The sequence below is a fragment of the Triticum dicoccoides genome, chromosome 6B (assembly GCF_002162155.2).
Source record: "Triticum dicoccoides isolate Atlit2015 ecotype Zavitan chromosome 6B, WEW_v2.0, whole genome shotgun sequence".
In the NCBI taxonomy this organism is placed as follows: domain Eukaryota; kingdom Viridiplantae; phylum Streptophyta; class Magnoliopsida; order Poales; family Poaceae; genus Triticum; species Triticum dicoccoides.
This window is the reverse complement of record NC_041391.1, coordinates 596,501,626-596,513,536: the sequence shown is the minus strand read 5'-3', so window position 1 is coordinate 596,513,536 and position 11,911 is coordinate 596,501,626.

The following is an 11,911-nucleotide window of genomic DNA, read 5'->3' as shown; positions in this document are numbered from 1 at the left end:
CTCTCCACTCGGTAGGATTTCAGACACTTAGGCGAGCACTGGGCTGCAGCTAAGCCCCCGAGTGGGAGGTTTGCTCTCCACTCGGTAGGATTTCAGACACTTAGGCGAGCACTGGGCTGCAGCTAAGCCCCCGAGTGGGAGGTCTGCTCTCCACTCGGTAGGATTTCAGAAACTTAGGCGAGCACTGGGCTGCAGCTAAGCCCCTGAGTGGGAGGTCTGCTCTCCACTCGGTAGGATTTCAGACACTTAGGCGAGCACTGGGCTGCAGCTAAGCCCCCGAGTGGGAGGTCTGCTCTCCACTCGGTAGGATTTTTGAATTGGTGGCGCAGCTCGGAAGGAGAGGGTAGCAGTCGACCTGCACCTCGTCCTCCTTGCAGAACGCATGTTGTACTTGTACTTAGGTGAGTTCTTGGACTGCAGCTAAGCCTCCGAGTGGAAGGCTGGCTTACCACTCGGTAGGATTTTATTTATCTTAGGCGAGTACTTGGACTGCAGCTAAGCCTCCGAGTGGGAGGCTGGCTTACCACTCAGTAGGATTTTATTTATCTTAGGCGAGTACTTGGACTGCAGCTAAGCCTTCGAGTGGAAGGCTGGCTTACCACTCGGTAGGATTTTATTTATCTTAGGCGAAACGGATTTCGCAACTAAGCCTTCGTGTGGGAGACTGGCTCGCCACTCGGTTAGGATTTTTTTACAGACTTGGGCAAATCGGATTCACAGTCAAGCCACCCACTGGGGGATTGTTTTTGAGTAGACAAAAGAAATAACGATTACAGGGAAGATTATAAATCTCTTGCCTTTGATTGACAAACTACAGAAGTACTTTTATTATAACTCGTCTGAGTGAATACTTAGGTGTAAAAGGGACGGAGAAGTTCCGCGTTCCAAGATCGGGGCTCGTCGATCTGATGCTCGACATTGTAAAGACGGTATGCTCCATTGTGGAGAACTTTGGTGACGATGAAGGGACCTTCCCAAGAAGGAGCAAGCTTGTGTGGTTTCTGCTGATCCACTCAGAGAACTAAATCTCCTTCCTGGAAGGCTCGACTCTTCATGTTTTTGGCGTGGAAGCGACACAAGTCCTGTTGGTAAATTGTCGATCTGATCAGAGCCATCTCCCTCTCTTCCTATAACAGGTCGACTGCATCCTGCCGCGCTTGTTCTGCTTCTGCTTCAGTGTAGAGCTCGACTCGAGGAGCGTTATGGAGAAGGTCACTCGGTAAAACTGCTTTAGCTCCGTAGACCAAGAAGAATGGAGTTCTCCCAGTCGACCTGTTGGGCGTGGTCCTTAAGCCCCAAAGTACTGAGGGAAGTTCGTCGACCCATGCACCAGCCGCATGCTTAAGATCACGCATTAAACAGGGTTTCAACCCTTTGAGGATCAAACCGTTGGCTCATTCAGCTTGTCCATTCGACTGTGGGTGAGCGACTGAAGCGTAGTCGACTCGTGTGCCCTAGGATGTGCAGAAGGCTCTGAACTCTTCGGAGTCGAAGTTTGACCCGTTGTCAGTGATGATGCTGTGCGGGACCCCATATCTGAATATCAATTCTCTGATGAAGCTGACAGCAGTACCGGCATCGAGGTTCTTGATGGGTTTAGCTTCGATCCACTTAGTGAACTTGTCGACTGCTACCAGCACATGGGTAAAACCGCTTCTGCATGTTCTCAAAGGACTGACCATATCCAAACCCCACACTGCAAAGGGCCAGACGAGTGGTATAGTCTTCAAAGCTGACGCGGGCTTGTCTGACATATTGGAATAAAATTGACATCCCTCGCACTTGTCGACTATCTCCTTCGCCATTTCATTCACTCTTGGCCAATAAAACCCGGCTCGGTATGCTTTGGCCACGATGGTCTGAGAGGACGCATGATGACCACAGGTCCCCGAGTGGATGTCATCAAGGATTATTCGCCCTTCTTCTGGCGTTATGCATTTCTGACCAACTCCAGTCGCGCTTTCTCTGTACAACTGTCCCTTTATCACAGTAAAGGCTTTAGATCGGCGGACGATCTGTCAAGCCTCTTCTTCGTCCTCCCGGAGCTCTTCCCTCAAGATATACGCGATATATGGTACTGTCCAATCTAGAGTGATCACTAGAACTTTCGTGATCAGGTCGACCACTGCTGGGACTTTGACCTCAGTCGGGTCCGTGACAGTCTTAGGCTGCGGGGCCTCATCGGTAAAAGGATCTTCTACGACTAACAGAGAGTGGATATGTTCCAAAAACACACCACTAGGGATGGCTTCTCTCTTAGATCCTATCTTCGCCAGGTTGTCAGCTGCTTGATTTTTCAGTCGGGGTATGTGGTGGAGCTCTAACCCTTCGAACTTCTTTTCGAGCTTCCTCACTGCATTGCAGTATCTAGTCATGGCTGGGCTTCTAACGTCCCACTCCTTCATTACTTGATTGACCACCAAATCTGAATCGCCGTAGACCATAAGGCGACGGACGCCGAGTGAAATGGCCATGTGTAATCCATACAAGAGTGCTTCATATTCTGCTTCATTGTTGGAGGAATCAAAGTGGATCTGGAGCACATATCTGAGCTTGTCTCCTCGGGGGGAAATCAACACAACCCCAGCACCAGAACCATTTAACATCTTAGAGCCATCAAAGAACATGGTCCAATGCTCCGAGTGGACTTGAGTCGGCTGTTGTTGCTCAATCCACTCGGCAAGGAAATCTGCTATAGCCTGGGACTTAATGGCTTTCTTTGCCTTGAATTTGATATCAAGGGGAAGGAGTTCAATCGCCCATTTAGCTACTCGACCAGTTGCATCTCTGTTGTGCAGAATCTCTGACAATGGTGCGTCACTGACGACTGTAATGTCATGATCAGAGAAATAATGAGCAACCTTCTTCATGGTCATGTAGATCCCATATACGAGCTTCTGATAATGAGGATATCTTTGCTTCGATGGGGTCAAAACTTCAGAGAGATAATACACTGGGCGCTGAACTTTGAAGGCTTTCCCTTCTTCTTCCCGCTCGACCGTAAGTACTGTACTGACGACTTGTCCTGTGGCTGCAATATAAAGCAACAGAGGCTCTTTGCTGATTGGAGCAGTAAGCACCGGCTGGGTGGAGAGCAGAGTTTTTAACTTGGGAAACGCTGCATCGGCTTCTGGAGTCCACTCGAACTTGTCTGCCTTCTTCATCAGTCGGTAAAGGGGCAACGCCTTTTCACCGAGGCGAGAGATGAATCGACTTAACGCGGCCAAGCATCCAGTAAGCTTCTGGCCATCGTGCACACGCACAGGGCGTTTCATTCGGAGTATGGTGCCAACTTTTTCTGGGTTAGCATTGATTCCTCGTTCGGAAACGAGAAAACCGAGTAACTTCCCGCCAGGTACTCCGAATGTGCACTTTGAAGGATTGAGCTTGATATCATACCTCCTGAGATTGGCAAATGTTTCAGCTAAGTCAGTCAACAGGTCGGAACCCTTTCGCGACTTGACCACGATATCATCCATGTATGCTTCCACATTCCGACTGATTTGAGTGAGTAAACACTTTTGAATCATTCTCATGAACGTGGCTCCAGCATTCTTGAGGCCGAATGGCATGGTGATATAGCAGAAGCACCCGAATGGGGTGATGAAAGCTGTTTTGATTTCGTCGGGCCCATACAGACGGATCTGATGATACCCGGAATAAGCGTCTAGAAAAGACAATCTCTCGCACCCTGCGGTCGAGTCGACAATTTGGTCGATGCGAGGGAGAGGAAAATGATCTTTCGGGCAGGCCCGATTGATATGTTTGAAATCAATGCACATACGAAGGGAATTTTCCTTTTTGGGAACCATAACGACATTGGCGAGCCACTCGGAGTGGTATATCTCTCGGATGAACCCTGCTGCAAGGAGTCGAGCCACCTCTTCGCCGATGGCTTTTTTCTTCTGAATGGCGGACCGTCGAAGATGTTCTTTAACAGGTTTTGCTTTTGAATCGACTCTAAGGCGATGCTCAGCTAGTCCCCTGGGAACACCTAGCATGTCAGCTGGCTTCCATGCGAAGATGTCCCAGTTCTCACAGAGGAACTGGATGAGCGCTTCTTCCTATTTAGAGTCGAGTGTAGTGGAAATATGGGTCGGAGCTGCATTGGGGTCAGTCGGGTGGATGTGAACTGGCTTCGTCTCCCCAGACGACTGAAATGCTGACTCTGTGGTGGGCTTCTTGGCCCGCAGTAAATCACTCGGATCTGCGTTCTTCTTGTATCCCTCTAGCTCTATCACTGTTATCTGGTCATCCGCAATCTTTGAGCCTTTCTGGAAACACTCTTCTGCTTTCTTCCGGTTACCAGTGACGGTGATCACGCCTTTGGGGCCAGGCATCTTTAACTTGAGGTACACGTAACATGGTCGAGCCATGAAGCAGGCGTAGGCTGGTCTTCCCAAGATAGCGTGGTAGGCGCTCTGGAAATCCACGATTTCAAATGTCAGCTTCTCTTTGCGGAAATGCTTCGAGTCGCTGAACACCACATCCAGAGCTATTTGGCCGAGTGACTCAGCCTTCTTTCCTGGGATGACTCCGTGAAAACTCATGTTGCTGGAACTGAGCCTGGACATCGGAATGCCCATTCCCTTGAGCGTCTCTGCATACAGTATGTTCAACCTGCTTCCGCCATCCATCAATACCTTCGTCAGTCGAGTGCCTTCGACGACCGGGTCGACCACTAGTGCTTGCCTCCCAGGGGTGGCAATATCAGTAGGATGGTCCGACTGGTCGAAAGTAATGGGAGTTTGCGACCATCTCAGATAGTTTGGTGTCGCCGGTGCGACCATATTGACTTCACGGTTGATCACTTTCAGTCGACTTTTGCTCTCTACATCAGCAAAAATCATCAGAGTGGAGTTGACATGAGGGTACTCTCCATCACTGTCCTGCTTGTCCTCAGCCTTGTCCGACTCCTTCTCTTTGTCCTTCGGCTGTTTCCCTTGGAACTGCTGGATTAAGAGCCGGCACTGGCGAGTGGTATACTTTGGGTAGATGAAGTTACCCTCTTCGTCTTTCTTCATGTGGATATGACACGGCAGGTCCATCACATCATTACCCTCCTTATCTTTTACCTTCTTGGGGTTCCAAGATCCTTTGGGCTTCCCTTTAAATTTGCCCTGTGTCACGGCTAGAGCCTCTCCAGGAGCTGCTGGCTCGGCCTTCTGCTTTTGCTTCCGACTGGAGTTTCCTTTATCTGACTGACTCGGCTTGTACTTGCCGCTCCAGAGTCGGTCCTCTTCTTCGCTGTTGGCGTACTTGGTGGCTATTTCCATCATCCGACTCAGGATCAACTCTCTGTTCTTAACGCCGTCTTTGAAGGCGCAAACCGCTTGATGGTCCGACACATTCTCTACAGTGTGATGCAAAGTGATCCACCTCTGGATGTAATCCCTCAGTGTTTCACTCGACTTTTGTACACAAACTTGTAGCTCAGTCAATCCAGCAGGTCGCTTGCAAGTTCCCTCAAACGTCCTGACGAACACTCGAGAAAGATCTACCCAGGTGTAAATGCTGCTGGGAGCTAACTAATTCAACCATGCCCTGGCTGAACCCTCTAGCATAAGTGGCAAATGTTTCATGACCACCTCATCATTACCGCCACCAATCTGAACAACCACTCGGTAGTCTTCGAGCCAAGTTTCAGGCTTAGACTCTCCGGTGAACTTACTCACCCCAGTCGCCAACCTGAAGTTGGGGGGTATCACTGCGGCTCTAATCACTCTGCTAAAACATTCTAGACCTGAAACGTGGACTCGGCTGCTTGTGGGCACATCTCTATCATGACCACCTCTATGAGCTCTGTTTCGGTCAACCAAACCCTGCACGATGATGGATCTCGCGTCAAAGCCTGGCTCTCTGGGGTCGACTGGAGCTCTTCGCCCAACACTGAGCTGGCGTCTGTCATCTTGCTGCCGATGGGCGTTAGACCCACTTCTCGGAGGAGGAGTGGGCACTCGACGCCTGTCATCACGATCAAATCGGTCATCATAGTGGTCCCGCCGGCCTTCACGTCCCATGCGCCTCGGAGGCGACCTTGGACTGTGAGCCAACTGAACAGTATTCTCAGCAACAGATCGACTGTGAATCCTGTTATGTGACTGTGACACAGCTAAATTCTGATCTCCTGTCGCACGGAGCAAATCTTTGATCTGCATCAAGCCTCTTCTATCCTCTGACTGAGAGGGATGAATTGACTCCGCTATGCGGGCTGCAGCTGCCAAATTCTGAATTGGGGTTTGATATACCTGAGTTGGTTGCAGAAAGAGCTGACGTCGATTGGAGTTAGTCGCTCATTGACGTGCACGCTCGTCGAGTGCTCGCTGAAGGTTCTCCAGTCGAGTGCGTTCAGCCAGGTTGGCTAAACGCGCCTCTTCCAGGGCGCGAGCCTCAGGTGTTTCTCCTGCTATGGGAGTATGCAGGGCATCCATGTTCCGGCGGCGAAGTTCTTCTCTCTGCTGGGAAGTGAGCGGCTCGGGTTGGTACTCTTCATGGGCTTGAGCGGGTTCGTCCTCGTCGTCCATCCCATCGCCGCGGGGGAAACCGGGAGGACTACGGGGCCCGTTGACCATCAGGACCTCCACCGCTGGGTCACTGCTACCGCACTCGGATGCAGTCCCTACGGAGCCAGTCGACAGGTCGAACAGGCCGTAGAGAGATTCGTCGGGCTCAATCACCGCGACTTGGGTGGTGGCCGATTGGCGAGCCACTGCGTGCCTCACCCATCGCTGGAACCTTGACCGACCAGAGCGCTTGCGCTGGTGGGAGACATGGAGGGAGGACGGTGCAGGAGTCGATCGGTATGGAGTCGACTGCTGCCGCAGCAAGACGCCGCGGACACACGCCCGAAAGTGCATCGTCCCGCGGACGGGGAGCGCGTCGATGTCGAGTGGTGCCTCCTGGAGCCAAGCGGAGTCGTCGGCGATGAAAGTGAGCGCACCGAGACGGATCTCATGGCCCTCGACCAGTGCTCTGCTGGAAACCATGATGAAGGCGATCGGACAAATTGCAGCTTCTCCAAAAAAGTCGCTAAGACACCTGCCCCATGGTGGGCGCCAACTGTCGTGGTTCTAAGTCTGACAGTAGAATGGGGGGTAAGTATGGAAAGGCAAGGTCCTAGCTATGGAGTAGTTGTACACACGGGTGTTTAGCGAGTTCAGGCCCTTCTCGGAGGAAGTAACAGCCCTACGTCTCGGAGCCCGGAGGCGGTTGACTGATCTCTGTGTATATGAGTTACAGGGGTGCGAACCCTTCTACCAGTGGAGGGGGGTGGCTTATATAGAGGACGCCAGGACCCCAGCCAGCCCACGTAGAGGAGGGTTAAAGTACATTAAGGCCGGGCGTTACTGGTAACGCCCTACATAAAGTGTCATCATGACCATTAAGACTACATAATTACAGACCGTTTGGATACAGCATAGATCCTGAACTTCTGATGGTCGAGTGCGTCTTCATGGTCGAGTGTCTTCTAGCCGGTCGAGTGGAGTCTCCCTTGGTCGAGTGGAGCTTCTCTTGGTCGACTGGAAGGTAGCTTCGTCTGATGATGTCCTTGGGTATGGTATCCTAGATAGGTCCATGACCCTACCCTAGGTACATAACCCCATCAAGGATAACATGAAGCTAGAACCACGAAACTTCGAGAGAACGGGAAAGATTTAGAGGAAAAACTCTTCTTCAATCTTCAAATGATGACGAGAAACACCACCAAAATTACTGAGATACTCCGGGAGAATGAAAACCGAAAAGGTTGAGCCAACAATGAAAAGAATTTGATTGAGATCTTGGAAAGGCATGTGACTGATGAAATCCATTCTTGCGCCACACTTGAAAAGAATTGAGAATAGCTCCGGAATAATTAGAAGAGTCAGGTAAGATCCTAGAAAAAGACCTGTGGGTTAGGGACTAAAAGAAAAACACCGTTGGAAAGGGATGTTGAACAGATAGATGATGCGCCGGAACAATTGAAATATTTGAATGAGGCGACAACCTCGAATTAATTTGAACACAGATGAATCTCCTGAGATGTCTAGAACTCCGGAATGATTGAATGGCGAGAGGCAAACGAGCAGGGAGAACACTTGATCCAAGGGAAAGAATATAATCACTACAAAAATTAGAATTGAATCCACCGGAAAAGAAAAAGAGATGAAGAATGACGAACGAGACGAGAATTCACCGGTTGAAATAATTGAGGGAAAACCTGAAGAGGCTCCGCACGAATGAAATAGCTTCTCAAATAGATGCTCAGACTCCGGGAAGAAAAGGGGCGGGAGGGCGGGAAAAACACAGACAACTGGAAGGGGGAATCGACGAATATCTTGAAGAGAAAACACCGGTTGAATAATTGAGGAAAGAAAGCAAAGACTTCACACGAGTAGGATGGATACTCGACTACGGACTCCGGTTCCGAGAGGAAGAAGGGTGGGCGGGTGGGAAAAGAAAACAACTGAGGATTGCACTTGGCGAAGAAGAAGAGGCTCGAGTCAACTTGACGAGAAATGCAACGGATGAAAAGAGCTGAGAACCAACGATCAGAAAACCAACTGCGTGATCCTAAAGAAAATTTGAAAGGGAAGAGAAGTAATTTAAAACACCTATGTCAAGATATCTCACCAGAGCGACGAAGGGGGTTGAGGAGGAAAAAGAATTCCTACTCTCTGATATAACTAGACTCAGAAAATTGTTTTCTTCTAGACTCAACAACGGCCAAACTACACGATTAATCAAGGGGGCTCCTAGGGTCGGTCGAGGTTCTGATACCAACTTGTCACGCCCAATATGTGACCCTATTCAAATGGAACTCGAAGGTCCCACCAAGGATAGACCCGCATATTGAAACGCTTTTGCAAGGTGGATATCATTACATCAACATTACATAATAGACGGGGATACATACAAAACATCCAAATGACACATGAATACAACAATATATCATACATGAGATCAACATCCGACTACGGATGAAACACAAATAGAAGCTCAAACGACATCCACCCTGCTAGCCCAGGCTGCCGACCTGGAACCTATCCCTGATCGAAGAAGCAAAAGAAGAACTCCAAAACAAGCAATCATCGCTCTCGCGTCATGAGCATCGCAACCTGTACCTGCAACTGTTGTTGTAGTAATCTGTGAGCCACGAGGACTCAGCAATCCCATTACCATGGGTATCAAGACTAGCAAAGCTTAAATGGGTAAGGAATGGGTAAAGTGGTGAGGTTGCAGCCGCGACTAAGCATATATGGTGGCTAACATACGCAAATAAAAGCGAGAAGAGAGCAAGCAGAACGGTCGTGAAGCTAGCAATGATCAAGAAGTGATCTTGAACTCCTACTTACGTCAAACCTCACCAAAAACCGTGTTCACTTCCCAAACTCCGCCGAGAAGAGACCATCACGGCTACACACGCGGTTGATGCGTTTTAATTCGGATCTGGTGTCAAGTTATCTACAACCAGACATTAACAAATTCCCATCTGCCACATAACCGCGGTCACGGCTTTCGAAAGTTTATACCCTGCAGGGGTGTCCCAACTTAGCCCATGATAAGCTCTCGCGATCAACGAAGGATATACCTTCTCCCAGGAAGACCCGATCAGACTCGGAATCCCGGTTTACAAGACATTTCGACAATGGTAAAAAAGGACCAGCAAGACCGCCCGATGCACCGACAATCCTGATAGGAGTTGCACATATCTCGTTCTCAGTGCAACACCGAATGAACACTACGTACAACTAAAACCAGACCACGAGTTTCCCCGAGGTGGCGCTGCAAGTGGCTCTGGTTCAGACCAACACTTAGACAAGCATTGGCCCGGGGGGGCTATAATAAAGATGACCCTTGGGTTAATTACTCCCAAGGGAAATGTAGGTGGTGGTGAGGCAAATGGTAAAACCAAGGTTGGGCCTTGCTGGAGAAGTTTTATTCAAATCGAACTGTCAAGGGGTCCCATAAATCACCCAACCGTGTAAGGAACACAAAATCTGGGAACATAACACCGGTATGACGGAAACTAGGGCGGCAAGAGTGGAACAAAACACCAGGCATAAGGCCGAGCCTTCCACCCTTTACCAAATATATAGATGCATTAATTAAATAAGAGATATTGTGATATCCCAATCATAATCCTGTCCACCATGGGGCAATCTTCAATTTCACCTGCAACTAGCAACGCTATAAGAGGGCTGAGCAAAGTGGTAACATAGCCAAGCAATGGTTTGCTAGCAAGGGTGCAAAAGGTTAGAGGCTGACATGGCAAATTGGGAGGCTTGAAGCGCAAATGATAGGTAGCGCAGCAAAGCGATAGAACGAAGCAACTAGCATAGCAATGATAGTAGTGAGATCTAGGGTAGCGGTCATCTTGCCTGAAATCCCGCAAGGAAGAAGAACGAGTCCATAAAGAAGATTAATCCACGAAGACGAACCAAGCGTAGACGAACGAATCCTCACGATCGCAACGAAACAGGAACTATCGACAAGAAGCACACAACATGGTAAACACGCCACACATAGACAAGACATGATGCACAACAGGCATGATGCATGACAAGGCTACATGAAGCTACTCATGGCAAGAGATGATGCAAACAAGAGCAACACATCAAAACAAGTTTAAATGAGGCCGGGAACAACATATAACAATTCCGGTAAGTCCTCATATGTAAATTTCGAAGTTGGTCCAGATCTGAATAAACCTTATGTTCAAGTTGTTAAATAGCAAGTTAAAATGCACCAAGATGATCTACACGAGATTCTAGTCAAGTTACATATAAAGTTCGTTTAATTCGGAGCTACGACCTAGAAGATATGAGCAAAACAAGTTAAACATGGCATTGATGCAAAATGCATACAAACATCAATCAAACACCTCAAAATAAGGATGCAACATGATAATATGGAACTACATGCAAAATCAAGCAAGTTTCATATAGAGCACACTCAAAACGGAGCAACGGTTCAACACATACACTCTATACAAGTTATAACAACAATTTGTCCAAAACAGCAACTAGGCATCTTGCAAGCATCAAAACAACATGCTACAGTACCACAATATGAAAACAAAAGGCATGGTCATGATGTACAGGTAAAGCATAACAAAACATGAACACTGAGCTATCTCCAGAAATCACTAGAACATGCTCAAACACACATGGCAAGATTGCAACTAATAATAGTTACAGATTTAGCAGAAATAACATCAGGTTGCAATATTTACAGCTATCAAACAACATGTTACAAGAACTTATCATGACAAACAAAGGCATGGAATGAATCTACTAATTGCATAGAACAAAAATCCTTTACTGACCATGAGCCAAAAGGGCACAGAAGATATGATGGCACCCATGTAAACATGGCAAGTTATATGACAGATTCATACATGGCAGGAACAACAATAAGTAGGCATATTTATGAGCTTGTACCACTCACCACAGAGCAATAAATGGCATGACAAGGTTACTAACAGTAATAATACATATTTATGAAGCTAAGCATGGCAAGAACAAGTTCATAAAGTGCATGGATCACTAGCAAAACACATGGCAAAACTGAACTTCATGTTAACAGGCTGACATCAACATTATTTAGCAAATTTGGAGCATGATATTAACAATCTACAAAAAGCTATAAATGCAACCAGGGGCATGGATGGATAGAGCATGACATGTATAACAAATCATCCTTAGTGAACATCTCCAGATTATGCATAGAATGACTTGTGGAAGCAGGTTTACATAGCATCACAAAATAACAGATTCAGCCTAGCAAAACAGCAACAGCAAGTACCCTACTTAACAAGCTTGATGCACTCACTACAAGACTCAAAAAAATACATGGATGGCACCCATGTAAAGATGGCATGACATAGTTCAAAACACATATAGACATCAACCTCATAGGATGCACACAT